The sequence below is a fragment of the Triturus cristatus genome, chromosome 6 (assembly GCF_964204655.1).
Source record: "Triturus cristatus chromosome 6, aTriCri1.1, whole genome shotgun sequence".
NCBI lineage: Eukaryota > Metazoa > Chordata > Amphibia > Caudata > Salamandridae > Triturus > Triturus cristatus.
In genome coordinates, this window is record NC_140589.1 from 1260134558 (window position 1) to 1260149933 (window position 15376).

Sequence of the window (15376 nt, forward strand, 5' to 3'; positions counted from 1 at the left end):
TCGCGGCACCGGCGCTTTACTTTTAATGTTAAAAGTAAAGCACTGGTGCCACGATTAGCAAGCTAAAAATGCTACCGCCGGCCACAGCTTGCAGTGCTGTGCACGAGTGGTGCGCGTGCAGCAGTAATCACGCCATATGGCGCTTCTGCTGGAGCGCGTGCCCCGCACATGCACTGCAAGCTGTAGCCGGCGGTAGCATTTTTTAAAGCGCTTACTAAAGTCTCTCCGAGCAGCGCATGCGCGCTGACTAAGTGAGACCTAGAAAGGTGAACTATAAACAGGCACAGTCTTAAGAATGCACTAATATAACAGCTGGACATCTGGGAAAAAGGAAATGTGTCTCATTGCATGAGCCAAACTCACATCCCATGCTTAAGAGCAATCTGTACCACAAAGCGCTGTGGCAAATTGTAGTATTTGATATCATTCATAAAGGGAAAATCGCACCCTCTAAATAAATGCCAACTGCTCTCTTTCTTTAAAGAAATCCCCTCACTCACTGAAAAATAAAGTGGTCTACCCCATGTAGGTTTCCTAAAGGGTGAGGAGGTTAGAGAAATGACAAATGTTTGTTTCAAATCTACTTTTTAGGCAAATACTATATGTAAAGCTGAAGAAGCTATTATGGTGATGGATTTGGTCATATACATCCCACCCGATGTAGAAGCAAAAGAGTGTAATACAACCACATGTGAAACCACCATGAGGGTCTAACCTTAAAACAGGAGGAGTTAGTTTCATTTTATTTGGCAGGCAAAACTGTGTCCCCAAAGTAATTTCAATCCTATTGTTATCATGATGACCGAACAACAAATGAAAAATTGAGGATTGTCATATCAAGCAAAATGAATCCTCATCATATATAACCATCTCCATTTGGCTCTTAGGTGGATGAACAATAGAATATGGATTTCTCATGTGACCTACAAATATTAAGCCGGAGTGTTCATGGATAAAATAGAATTTAAAATTAAATTAAGCAAATTTTGAAGCTATATTAAATAAATATCACATTGTATTTCTGCTCGAAACTTGGTTATGAGCGAACACCAGTATATATGGCTTTGTAGCTATTATTAGCTCATGGAGTAGACAAGGAAGGCAATTTTTATCAGGAGGGTTGTTACATTTGAACTCTCCTCAAATAATTAAAAAGGTTATAGAAGTGATCATGAGCTCAGGTGGAAATTAAAAATCAACTGTGGAGATGCATAAAGAAAAACGAAATAGAGTTTATTTTGATAAATGAGCATATTCATAAAGATGAAATCTTGGGTCTAGGTAAGAGGATGAAAGGCGTTGAATATGTATTAAATAATGCTTTACTCAAATATCAGAACTCTACTGTGGATATGGCAGGTGATTTTAATGCAAAGCTGTTCCCTGTGTGCAATGATGATCTACTTCAAGATCTATTTGAACAGTACAATTTGACAGCCGCTGACTTTCCAGCAGTCTTTTTTCAAAACAGGCAGGTATCTTGGGAAGATGGTTGGCTAATAATGTTTTAATCTGTGTTTGGATTGAAAATTCCTCTGCATGGTTAGAGACGTGTAAGCCTGCCTTGAGTGCCTTACAGTCTGGATCCCTAATGCTGATTTTGGGTTCATAGGCAAACATGGATCATGCACGTGAGTCATGTCATAGGCCTGTCTCAAGGATTGTTGGCCTGGGTGGGGTGCCCAAAGTACTAACTCCTAAAGTAAGTGGAAGGTTACCACTTACTCCAGGAGTTACGCAGCATGAGTATTGTGGTGGCAGCTACCGTGTAGTGATCAGTAGTAGTGAACAGGACCTTTTTAAGCTGTGTCACTGGAGTGAGCCTGCAAGACTCATTCACCTTTTTAAAAGTTACGCTGCTCTGTGCTTAGCTTACCCATGGCCTACATCAGGTAGGTTTGGAGTGCGGCATAGCCCAGGAGTAGTGACTCTGCCTTAGTTGTGTGTGTGCCTGGGAAGGGTACAGTATAAGGCTGAAGAAATATTGTGCAGTACATGTGTGGTTAGTACATATGCTGAGAGGAATATATTATATGTGAGATGTCGTGGTGCAGTATGTATGCAGGGACCTCGTGCTGAGTGTATGCGTGCTTTCTGAAGTACAATTCATTGAGTGTAAAGTTGTGCAGCACAAAAACTTGCACCCCGCCATGCACTGCTCATGACCTCACAGAAGACATCAATCAGGAGATGTTCTATGACATAATTTATAATATCACTAATGGCATCTCAAATGACATCATTGATGACATCACTGATGACATACCTGGTGATATCTTCCAATGAGTATGTTAGTTTGTTTTATAGTTTACATAGTGGTGGGTCACTACCATATTACTTTTCTATCTAATTTTGTACAGCCTTTGTCCAGTTAATAGGTATAAGTGTTTATAAAATGTATTTGCTCTTAATGCCAATCCCAAACACTTTTCCCTCGACGAGCAGGTTATAGAACCCGCCGATCCTCCGAATAAGCCTGAATTTGGGAACAAAAAGGTACGCAAGCGCTTTTGCTTAATGGCGCAGAGCAAGCTCTTCACTTATTTATCTACATATTTGTGCGTTACACCCGAACTTAATTAATGCCATTTTTAGATGGATTGCAGGCAAGCCAGCTGAATTATTAACATGAGACCTTTACCACAATATTGTTGACATGCAGGCAAGTGCTTTCACTCATGGACACGAGACCTTAACCACAATATTAATGACACGCTCGTCCTTCTTGTGTTTGTAGTGGTTTAGGCCTTGATCAAGAACTGATCTACCGCTCCCCATGTACTTACTATGCATTAATTAGAGGGTATGTTGCGTATATACAGCGCATGAATAGTCAAATAGATAATGAGCAACGCGCACAACACTCCTCTATTTTTCCGAGTATTTTCCGATATTTTGCAAACCCCTCCACGCACAGTTAGAGTAAAGAGGTTACTATGTGCACAGAAGTCTACGTTCTTATAGCAGTAGACCTACACTTTTCAACTCATGAGGTTGTTAGCTGACACTTTATCCGCAATGCCAACGGAAGAATAGCACACTGTTTTCTGCCATTTTGTTACTTTATTTTGCTATTATTTTTACGGTTGGTTTTATATTTCACCTGGAGTCACTCCATGAATGTATAACTGGGTACTACTTAAAGTAAAGATTACAACACTCTCGGTAAAGTATTTGCATTGGGGAGGTCACTGTTATGTGCAATTGAAATGTTCTGAATTCTCTTTCATCCCAGTTATAGGTACTATTGACCTGTTACGAATAAGAAGAAGGGTGAGTTACCTACCTGTCCTAACAGAGTGCTTAAAATTGGCAACCTCACTTTTACATAGGTTCTGAAGAAAGCCCCCGACCCTTCTGGGTGAGTAAAAGGCTAAAACATGTCGACGTTTCACATGGACAATGAGGTGCTATAGAACAGTAAATTTTCCATAAGCGCACCACCCCTAGTTTTTAACCTTGCCTCCTCTCCTACTGAATAAAGTTTCTTTGGGAAGGAATGGGAAGCAATTTTAATTCACTTTTTTTCAACTATCACTGATCACTACTGCTATCACCAGTTGGTCTGCCTCCAGGTGGAGGAAGGCACATTGTCAAAAAGACCCAATGATGATGCTTTCACGTTCTAAGAGAATCGGAGAATCAAGATATACCGCTTTACCACTCCTGTACATAAATGAGGGTTTTTAAGTTGGTCAACACACCTGACCCTGGTAATACAGGTACAAATGATCCATTCTCCCTTTGATTACTTACCTGTGCTCCTAATGCACCATAGGTGTATAGCGGTATTGGACACATTATAAATCATTGTATCGAAGAGTAACTCTGTGTGTGTGTGTCAATTGACTTGTGTTCATTATGTTCCACTCACGGTTTTGGTACTACAGGAAATGTTTGCAGCATGGCAAAGATTCTACATAGTAGATACTAACTTTTCTAAACGGCCCTGAGTTATTAGCCAGAATCATAGTTTCTACATAACATAAAAGTGTGTTTGCACCAGGATCTAAACTATGTATGTTTGCTTCTTTTGCTTTAGAAGATGGGCTATCTGTAAAGTTTTCACCACAGTATGAAGGCTGTAGATTGTATAATCTTTAGCGCCTTCATACCTTGGTTGTTTTAAGCGAATAGTGTCTTTATTAACAAATGTTGCATATAGTCTGAAGTGTTCTTCGAAGATACTTTTTAATAACCTGTGGTGTTTTTCTCATGAGAGTTTCACTGTCCACAAACATTGTGATACAGAGTAAACTCTCTCCATAGAGTAAGCAATGTTTCAAGTACCCAGTTCTCTACTGATATCAACTTCATTTCTCAATGTAGTTTCGGTGAGTTCCAGGTGCTTGACATAGATAAAGGCTGTCCGTAGTAGGTCATTTGTTTTGGAACTGATATAAACTATTTTTAGGAACTTGAGTATCTGTTAACGGTTTTACACAGATTGAACACCGTACTCAATGAGGGTTTCCTATATATCTGTGGTTGATTGTTAATGTACACTATGCTAGCTGTTAATTATATTGTATAGGGTCAATGCTACACATAATGCATGATTTCCACACCTAAGGGAGTTGTTTCTGTTATGTTGGCTGATTTTCTCCTGAGCTATTTTCTGCTTGCTTTCAGGTCTCTAATGGCATAGTAATTTATAGAGCAATATATGGGAAAATGAAGTTTTGATGATGTCATCAGTAATGCCATCAGTAATGTCATCAATGATGTAATTTGAGATGTCTTCAGTGCTTTTCATAAATGATGTCATAGAACATCTCATGTGAGATGTCATTTGTGAGGTCATACGTAGTTCATGGTGGGGGCGCAAACTATCGCTAGTGCTACTAACTATAACTGGTAAATGTCTGTGGTTTTTTTACTTCAAAATGTTAATGTTGTCGCTGAAAAATTCCCCCAACTATAAAGTTCCTATAACCGTTTTTGTGTGAATTTCTAGTTTTTTTAAATGTAAATAATACTCAATAACGATACGTAAATATAACCCCCTGCTGTGCATGGGAGTGGGGGTTGGCTGCAGGGCCTAGCTTGAAGGGTAGGGGGAGCCACTGGCCTCTCCTTTTAGACCTCTCTCTCATATGACAGGTGTGCATAGTAGAGTGTGGAGAGGGAAGGGCTTCTCTTTTAAGGCCTCTCACTCAGATGATGGATGTGCATAGGAGGGTGTGTGACGTGACTGGTCTCTTTGCTGAGACCTCTTTCTGTAATGATGGGTGTGCATAGAATGGTGTATAGGAAGCAAATGGCCTCTCCTTTACGGCCTCTCTCTCAGATGACGGATGTGCATAGCAGTTAGTGGGGAGGGACTGGCATCTCTTTTGAGACCTCTCCCTCAAATAACAGGGGTGAATAGTAGGGTGTGTGGATGAACTGACCTATCCTTTGAGACTTTCCTTTCAGAATATGGGTGTGGATAGTAGGGTGTGTGGGGAGTAAATGGCCTCTACTTTGAGAACTCTCTCCCAGATGACAGGTGTGTGTAGTAGAGTGTGTGGCTGGACTGACCTCTCCTTCGAGACCTCTCTCTCAGATGTGGGTGTGCGTAATAGGGTGTGTGGGGAGAGACTGGCCTCTCCTTTGAGACCTGTTTAGAAGATAACGGGTTTGTGTAGTAGGGTGTGTGGATGGACTGGCCTCTCCTTCAAGACCTCTTTCTCAGGTGATGTGTGTGGATAGTAGGGTGTATGGGTAGCACCTGGCCTCTCGTTTGAGACCTCTCTCTCAGATGATGGGTGTGCGTAGTGCTGAGTGGGTAGGGATTGGCATCTCCATTGAGACCACTCTTTCAGATGACGATGTGTGAAGTAAAGTGTGTGGATGAACTGGCTTCTCCTTTGAGACCTTTCTCTCTCAAATGACTTGTGTGTATGGTAGGTTATCTGGATGGACTGACCTCTCCTTGGAGTCCTTTCTTTCAGTTGATGGGTGTGCATAGTAGGGTGTCTTTGAGACATCTCTCTCAAGTGATGGGTGTGCATAGAATTGAGTGAGGAGGGACTGTCCCCTCCTTTCACAAATCTCTCTCAGATGATGGATGTTTGTGGTAGGGTGTGGGGAGGGACTGGCTACTCCACTGAGACCCTCTATTGCATGATGAGCGTGCATGGTTGGGTGTGGGAAGAGACTTAACTCTAGGCTCAGAATTCTTACCAACCTGATAGGCATATATAGTAGGTTTGGATAAACATCATCAACACTAACACTCCTTGCTATAGTCAGTATACCAGAGTGTATCAAAAGATCACCTACACGTTCCTCCTTTTCACGATCCCGAAAGAGTCTCAGGAATTTGTAACCATTTTTTTTAAGTATTAACATTCATCACAGTACTTATATCTCACACACCTCCTCTCAATAATGAGGTGTACAATATCCATTCCTCCTAGTAAAGTGTATTCACAACTCATCTACTCCTTTTAACTAATCATGGTCCTGCACCAGCGGGAGTCCCATGAGATTGTACATTTTCTTTAAAAAAACTATAGATTTACTTTCCACACAGTACTTATACCTTACAGGCCTTCTCTCAAAACATAGGGGTACATCATGTCTTTCTGCTGTACCCTTATAAAGCTTTTTTACTTCATTTCCACAAAACCTGCAATTTTTCACAGTAAACAGTAATGGCAGGCATTTCATTTCTAAAACTCTAACAGCCAGCCAATCAGAGGGCTCGCTCTCGAGAGACTTGCGGGAGCCTCTCATTCCCGCAAGAGCATGAAGACTCATGGGAAAAATGGTCCACTCACCCAATCACAGGGCTCCATTTTAAATTTGCGCTCTCGCTGGATGCTCACAAGACTCTCCCATGTCTAACTGTCCAAATATCTGTATATTTTTCACCCTTCACATCCCAAAAACTATTGAACAGATTTACATCAAATCACAAAAGTACAATCTGTGGACCAAGATCTAGCTTCCTGCAATATTTGGTGTAATTCTGTTCAGCAGTTTTTTCTGTATGTGTGTCTGAATAAGTCTATGGAAAATGGGTTGGGATTCTGCATTTTGGGACCCCCATATTTTCTCACTCTCCAAATGATGGATCACCCCAAAACTTTCCCGGTAGGATTTGAGGTGGATGAACTTTCTTTTGGAAAGCTTTGTGAAGATTCATGAAATGGGGCCACAGTTATTATGGAGAAACAGACCTAACTATAACTACCGCCACTGGGAGATATATATATCTATATATATATTCACTTAAAAAACCATAGGTTTCACACATGTTATAATTAGCTGGGCATTTCCCTCGTAAAAAACCAATGAAATTCCCCCGTTATAGTTAGTGCAGGCAACTATAACTCACGCGACCGCAATCCTCTGCTGATGACGTCAGATATTACATCACTGTATTTAGACACTTATTTACCCATGTCTTCTTCCATTCATCTTTAGCTATACATATATTACATTTTTTTTTTCAGAAAGACACATATGTCATCAGTGATGTAATATCTGACGTCATCAGCAGAGGATTGCGGTCGCGTGAGTTATAGTTGCCTGCACTAACTATAACGGGGGAATTTCATTGGTTTTTTACGAGGGAAATGCCCAGCTAACTATAATATGTGTGAAACCTATGGTTTTTTAAGTGAATTTGCAAGGTTTTTTAAATGCTAATTCCTAACTATAACGTGTGTGAAACCTATGGTTTTTTCAGTGAATTTGTACGGTTTTTTAAATGCTAAGTTATGTATTTATTAATATATTTTTTTAAACAAAACTTTTTCACGGCGCGCGTACGGTGCGCTTAGCGCACCGTGCGCGCGCGGTGGCCACGCTGTGCGCTTTCGCACCACGCGCCCACTTTACGCAGTTCGTGCCGTGCACGCACGGAGCGCTTCGCACACCGTGCGCGCACGGTGGGGACACGGTGCACTTCGCGCACCGCGCGCCCACTTTACAAATACAAATACATTTTTTTTTCGATAAATCGCGGAGTGCGCGCACGCTGCGCGAACTACGCAGAATTTTTTCCGTTTGGGTGGTGCGCGCAGGGTGCGCGCACTCGGCGATTTTTCGAAAAAAAAATTAAAAAATGTTTGGCCCTTGGGGGTCCTTCTGGGACCCCATGACAACGGCTAGGGGGTCAGGAACTGTCCACCCTGCCCCCTTTTCACGTTCTCCACATTTGTTTTTCACCCCCTCAGAGTGCGAGAGACAAAATGGCAGCCGACACTTCCTGGTTTCGACCGATTCGAATGTTTACTAAGATCTAACAACCAATCAGAATTGCGCTCGCGCACGGCAAGGTGCGCGCACCCAGTGCGCACGCTGCGCGCGTACAGATATATATATTGATTTAAATGCTATTTTCTCTGGAAATACTGAACAGATTTACACCAAACCTGCAAAAGGCTCTTCATGGACCTTATGGCTACCTCTCTGCCAAATTTCACGTAATTCTGTTCAGCCGTTCGGGCTGTAGCTGCGACTAAAGTCCCTATGGAAAAATCCATGAGGAAAACGCGTTTTGGGACCACTCCTTTTTCTCGGCCCCCGCTTGACGAATCACCCCGAGACTTTCAGGGTAGGAGCGGAGCCAAGTGCCCCATTAGTTTTGAAAATTTCGCGAGGATTCGTCAATCGGCGCCAAAGTTATTTAAAATAGAATTTTGAGATTTCCTATGGAAACTCGGTCCTAACTATAACTATCTACTGGCGACCGCCAGTAGATAATATATATATCTATATCTATATATATATATATATATATATATTCACTGAACAAACCATAGGTTTCACACATGTTATAGTTAGCTGGACATTTCACTCGTAAAAAACCAATGAAATTCCCCCGTTATAGTTAGTTCAGCTAACTATAACTCGCGCGCCCGCAATCCACTGCTGATGACGTCACATATTACATCACTCATGACATGGTCAGTGACATCACTCATGACATCACTGATGACATCTCAAATGACATCACTGATGACATCACTGATGACGTCATCCATGTGATAAATTACCACATCTTCTCACACCCTAATATAACCTTTGATACACCGACTCAAAATTTCAGAGTTCCATTCTCAAAACCATACATACTGCAATACCAATAACTACATACCCACTTATTAACTCTTAGGTCTACATACACCTCCACTCATTCACCTGTTTTTTAAATGCTGATTCCTAACTATAACGTGTGTGAAACCTTTTGTTTTTTAAGTGAATTTGCAAGGTTTTTTAAATGCCAATTTATGAATGTATTATTATCTTTTTTAAATATTTATTTTACAATAAGCTACCTATGTAATATGGAATGGCTCAGCTCTTTTTTTTTTTTTAATTTGGATAAAGTTGAACAGCATAGTTAATATCTTCTATAAACTTATAAACACTTTAAAAATTGTTTTTTTTTTAAGTGTTTTTGACCATGCGCGCACGGTGCATGCATGCGTACGTGCTCTGTGTGCTCATGCGTACGCGCTCCACATGTGCATGCGTGCGTCGCGCGTGCTCCGTACGTGCATGCGCACGTGCTTCGTACGCGCATGCAAGTCATGTGATTTAGAAACAACACTTTTCATTGGTTAATAGTAGTTTCAGTTCCAGAAACTTCCAACACCACACCCACTCCTCTCGTTATTTCTTCTGATTCCCTGGGAGAAGGAGCTGAGCAGCTTTTCCAGTACTCCAGTACTTGAGAATAGCAGAGCAGCAGTCATCTTCTGGGAGTGAGCAGGAGACCCTTGTGAGACAGAGGAAACAGAAAGACTCTTTTATCTGGCAATTTTTTAGATTTCCAGAGGGGCAGAAGTAGGTGAATGCTCCAAAAGTCACCTGCACTATTTGTGGTGTTGTCTTATCAAGAGGAGATCCTAAAAAGAAATACTCTTTTAGTATCTTCACTATGATCAGGCACGTTAAAGGAGTACATCCTATGGCTTTTGCTCGAGCTGCTAGAGGCAACCCTCCAGCAGCTCAGCCGATCACATCCGCAGCAGCTCAGCCGAGCACATCATCGGCAGCTCAGCCGAGCACTTCATCTGCGGCGGCAGCTTCACCTGCTTCTTTTCCTCTGGATATACACCCTCTTTTCAAGAGGGTGCATATACGGTGCAATGCGTGCAATGCTCTTCTCTCTTATGGGGACACCAGCATTCCCCTAATAGAGAGCAAGATACAGCAGCACACATGCGGCACCCTATAATTTTTTTCATTTTTTTGTTCCTCTGTCCCTCAATTAACACAACGGCTCTTTTTAGAGCCACCTAACATCTAAACACTTAAATTTGATTTTTAATTCTATTTTTTTTATGATTTTTTTTCCGCCGTGCGCGCTCCGTGCGCGCACCTCGCGACGGTGCGCGCACGGTGCGCGCACCCCACAATTTTTTTAACAAAAAATAAAATGTTTTTTCACCCTTCAGGGTCCTTCAGGGACCCCCTGACAAACGCTAGGGGGTCAGGAACTCTGTACCCTGCCCCCTTTTCACGTTCTCCACCTTTCTTTTTACTGTCACACACAAAATGGCGGCCGACACTTCCTGATTTCGACCGATTCGAATGTTGACTGACATGTAACCACCAATCACAATTACGCTCGCGCACGTTAAGGTGTGCGCATATAGATAATTATGTACTTTTAACTGCAATTTTCTCAGGAACTACAGAACAGATTGACACCATGTATGCAAAAGGCACATCCCTGACCTGAGGACTACCTCTTTGCCAAATTTCAAGTAATTCTGTTCAGCCGTTCGGGCTGTACCTTCGACTAAAGGTCCTATGGAAAAATGCATGGGGAAAACGTGTTTTGGGACCCCCCTTTTTTCTCAGCCCCCGCTTGACGAATCACCCCGAGACTTCCAGGGTAGGAGCTGAGCGGAGCGCCCCATTAGTTTTGAAAATTTTGCAAGGATCTGTCAACCGGCGCCAACGTTATTCAAGATAGAATTTTCAGATTTCCTATGGGAAACACGATCCTAACTATAACTATCTACTGGCGACCGCCAGTAGATTATATATATATATATATATATATATATATATATATATATATATATATATATATATATATATATATTCACTGAAAAAACCATAGGTTTCAGAGACGTTATAGTTAGAAATTAGCATTTAAAAAAGCTTTGAAATTCACTGAAAAAACTATAGGTTTCAGAGACTTATAGTTAGAAATTAGCATTTAAAAGACCTTAGAAATTCACAGAAAAAACAATAGGTTTCAGGGGTGTTATAGTTAGCTGGACATTTCACTCGTACAAAACCATAGAAATTCCTCTGTTATAGTTAGTTCTACTAACTATAACTCACGCGCCCGCAATGCACTGCTGATGATGTCACATATTACATCATTCATGACATGGTCAGTGACATCACTGATGACATCACTGATGACATCCCAAATGACATCACTGATGACATTATCCACATGAAATCTGATACACCTCATCATACACTAGTATAACCTTTCATCACTCACTGTAAAATACAGAGTACCATATTTGAAACCATTGACACATCAATACCAGTTACTACATACCCACTCACTGACTCCTAAGTCTACACACACAACTACCCATTCAACAACAGAATCACTTATACATGCAGTCACTAATTAATAGAACACCATCAAATGCACTTATACACATATATAGACGTTGACACATCAGCAGTCATCTTAGTCGGTTATGCAGTCATCCTACTCACTCATGAGAAAAATTAATGACACTTACATTTACTCACACAATTATACACACAAAACCTAATTTATTCAAACACATAGTAACTCATAGTTAATATGTTAAAAAATCACCATTACAATTGTACACTCATTCATAGTTACTCTCACAATCACTGACTCTTATATATACTTATTTATATACACCAACTCTCACATACAATGCCTTTTAATTTTTTACTTTGTTGAAGATGTACAACTAAAACATATACTCGCTCACCAACACACAAATAAATACACTCAGTCACCCAAACAACTGTTTCCACATGCACTCTTAAACCTATACACCTAGTCAATCAATCATTCACACATCTATGCATAGAGTTACACACACCCCATCCAACCACACACAAACTCAGTGTCCCATACAAATACTCACCCAAATAATCAATAACTAATATATACACTCATGTAGTTAGTGACCAACTGATGCAGCATGTTATACAACAACAGATACAGTGATGCACACATTCACATAGTTTAGTTACTAATCCATGTATTAAGTGAGACACTTTTAATTACTCACCTAAACAGAGTCATACAGCTACTAAATCCCCCATCCAGACAGTTATATATCTAAGGTTTTTTAAATGCAAATTTCTAACTATTACCTCTCTGAGACCTATGGGCTTTTCAGTGAATATATATATATATATATATATATATATATATATATATATATATATATATATATATATATATATATATATATATATATATATATATATATATATATATATATATATATATATATATATATATTACCTACTGGCGGTCGCCAGTAGGTAGTTATAGATAGGACCCTGTTTCCATAGGAAATCCGCAACATTCTATTTGGAATAACTTTGGCGCCGGTCGACGAATCCTCGCGAAATTTTCAAAATAGGTGGGGCGCTACGCTACGCTCCTACCCTGAAAGTCTCGGGGGGATTTGTCAAGCAGGGGCCGAGAAAAAAGGGGGGTCCCAAAACGCGTTTTCCCCATGCATTTTTCCATAGGACCTTTAGACACAGCTACAGCCCGAACGGCTGAACAGAATTACTTGAAATTTGGCAGAGAGGTAGCCATAAGGTCAAGGAAGTGCCTTTTGCAGGTCTGGTGTAAATCTGTTCAGTATTTCCTGAGAAAATAGCATTTAAAAGCATATATATATGTGGGCGGAGCCTAACCACACATCTCATCCTGAGATCTGATTGGCTGTCAGCACTTCATCCAAGAAGTGTTGGCAGCCATCTTGGGACCAATATACATGATAGCACCTCATTAAAAAGCATTGCAGTTAATAGAAGGTTTTAAGACTTTAGTTACATTATAAATCATTTGTTGATGGTACCATACTCATTTTAGGAATTGTGGTATGTTCTAAGGTGATTTCACCATGTGAAAAAGCCTTCTGCTGGGATATCATGATTGAGAGAAAAATATTTTCTCATGCTTTTACCACAGAGGTTTGGAAGGTGATCTATAGGCTAAACTGAGAGCTTATTTTCTGTAAATTCACATTATCTTTCTCAGTCATGTGAGAATGAAGTCTGACATTCTCAGTAAAACATGTACATCCAACAAGGGCAGAGACTGTCAGTTGATTCCTTTGTGTTCTACTGCAGCTTCCCAGAGTGTTCCAAAGAACTACTAGAGCGCTAACAGTCCTACTTATGATAAACGTATGGCACACCTGAAGCCATCTTGCTTGGATTAAAGTGGTAACTCTTAAAACATTTAATTTAAAAAGGAACAAATGTAGCCCAAATATCACCCAGATGTAGCCCAAGTATAGCCCAATGACAGAATGTCCCAGAATGTTCTTAAAAACAACTAGAGCGCTTACTGTCTTCATTATGACAAAAGTATGGCACACCTGAAGCCATCTTGATTGGAATAAACTGGTAACACTTAAAACATTTAATTTAAAAAGGAACACAATGAGGAGGTTCATTTTGCCATAGAAATTATGATTAATGCTGAAGAAAGAAAATGAGGGCACATTTTGAGTGACTTCTCAAATCCTCTTCTATTTCATTAAAAAATTCTGACATGCAGACTGAAACATGCACTTTTAATACCAGGAGCAGACTTCCATGGTGCAGTAGTTTTACTACAGTGATCTAATGAGCAACTAGAGTGCTAACATTCAGAATTTATGGCAAATGTGTGACATCTCTGAATACCTTCATGATGGAATCAAAGTAAAAAACTGAAAGCATTTCCTACTGAGGAGACTGCAGTACATGAGGAAATTAGGAAACTTCATAACAAATAAATCTCCCAAGATGGCCACCGGAGACAAAAGAGCCCAAATGTAGCCCAAAATCACCCAGATGTAGCCCAAATATAGCCCAATGACAGAAGTGTGCAAAACACTTATTATTTTGTGTTTTTGCAGTGTTATATAGTGCAGACTTGTCAGGTATTGGAGTGCTTTACATGAGCATTGGTTACATCACACAAGAACAAATTCATTTTGGTTGTACACATGGGGAGACTAAGTGATTTGACCAGAATCACAGAATGTCGAGCTGAAGCAGAAACTTCAACCTGGTTCCCCAGTTGCAAAGTCTGCAGTTCTGGAAGTAACACCACATCCTCTCCCCTAAGTGCAACATTTAATCAAGTGGTCAACTGGATAAAAAAACATAAAGATAACAAATAATTTAAAAGTGCTTTGTCGCTATTTGAAAACTCAGAAAATATGTCCTTATTTTAGTCTTTTAGAGCACTAACCATAATTTTGATGCCAATAAGACCCTCTCATATATGTAATTTCTAAAGGAAATGCTCTAGGTATTACAGTTTTGATTACATCAAGATGATGTCAGGCGTTCCACACTTTTGTAATAAATATAGAATGTTAGTAATCTAGTTGTTCATTAGGATACTGTTGAGAGGCAGAGGCCAGGGGCACGGACTCTGAAAATTGAAGGCAGGTAGGAGGGTGCAAAGGCAACAATTTAACCACACTGAGCAGGCAGGAAGGGCCGTGGAAGCACAACAGACTATGGAGGGCAGTGGAAAGGGGGGCAGGGGCAACAAACCAACAATACAGGACTTGCAAGAGAGGCTGTTGGAGGGAAGATCTATTACGGGTCAAGGAAGCTAGGGGCGGTCCCCAGATCCCCGGGAGCCACCACAGAACTGAGCAGGAGAGTGAGTCAGGGACAAAAGGGGCACCTTAATTTGAGCCGGGGTGCCTAGGAACGCTTGCTCCAAAAATGAAGAAAACAGACATATGAGACATGGAATTGGAGGCAGAATACAATGGCAGTTTAATGAGAAGATGCAACTTCAAAGAAACCGCAGAATAGAGACATAAAGTACAAAATACAGAATCCAGATAATCATACAGCTGTCATAATATTCTCTGTATCTCAATTAATGTACTGACAGAGAGAGAGAGAAAACACATCTATAAATGCATCATGGGAAACAAGTTACACCAAGGAAAATGTTACCAAGGAACACTCACGTTTACTCTTAGAGCAAGCATTCCTGCAATTACAATACAAAATCTTTTAAATGCAAAAGTAAAGAGAACAATGGTTAAACATAACATGACATTTCATATAGGTAAAATAGAATAAGATACTTCAAGCAAAGCAGAGCAAGACATTTTAAGCAAAGGAAGACAAGAGCTCCCAGCTCTTGGGGAAA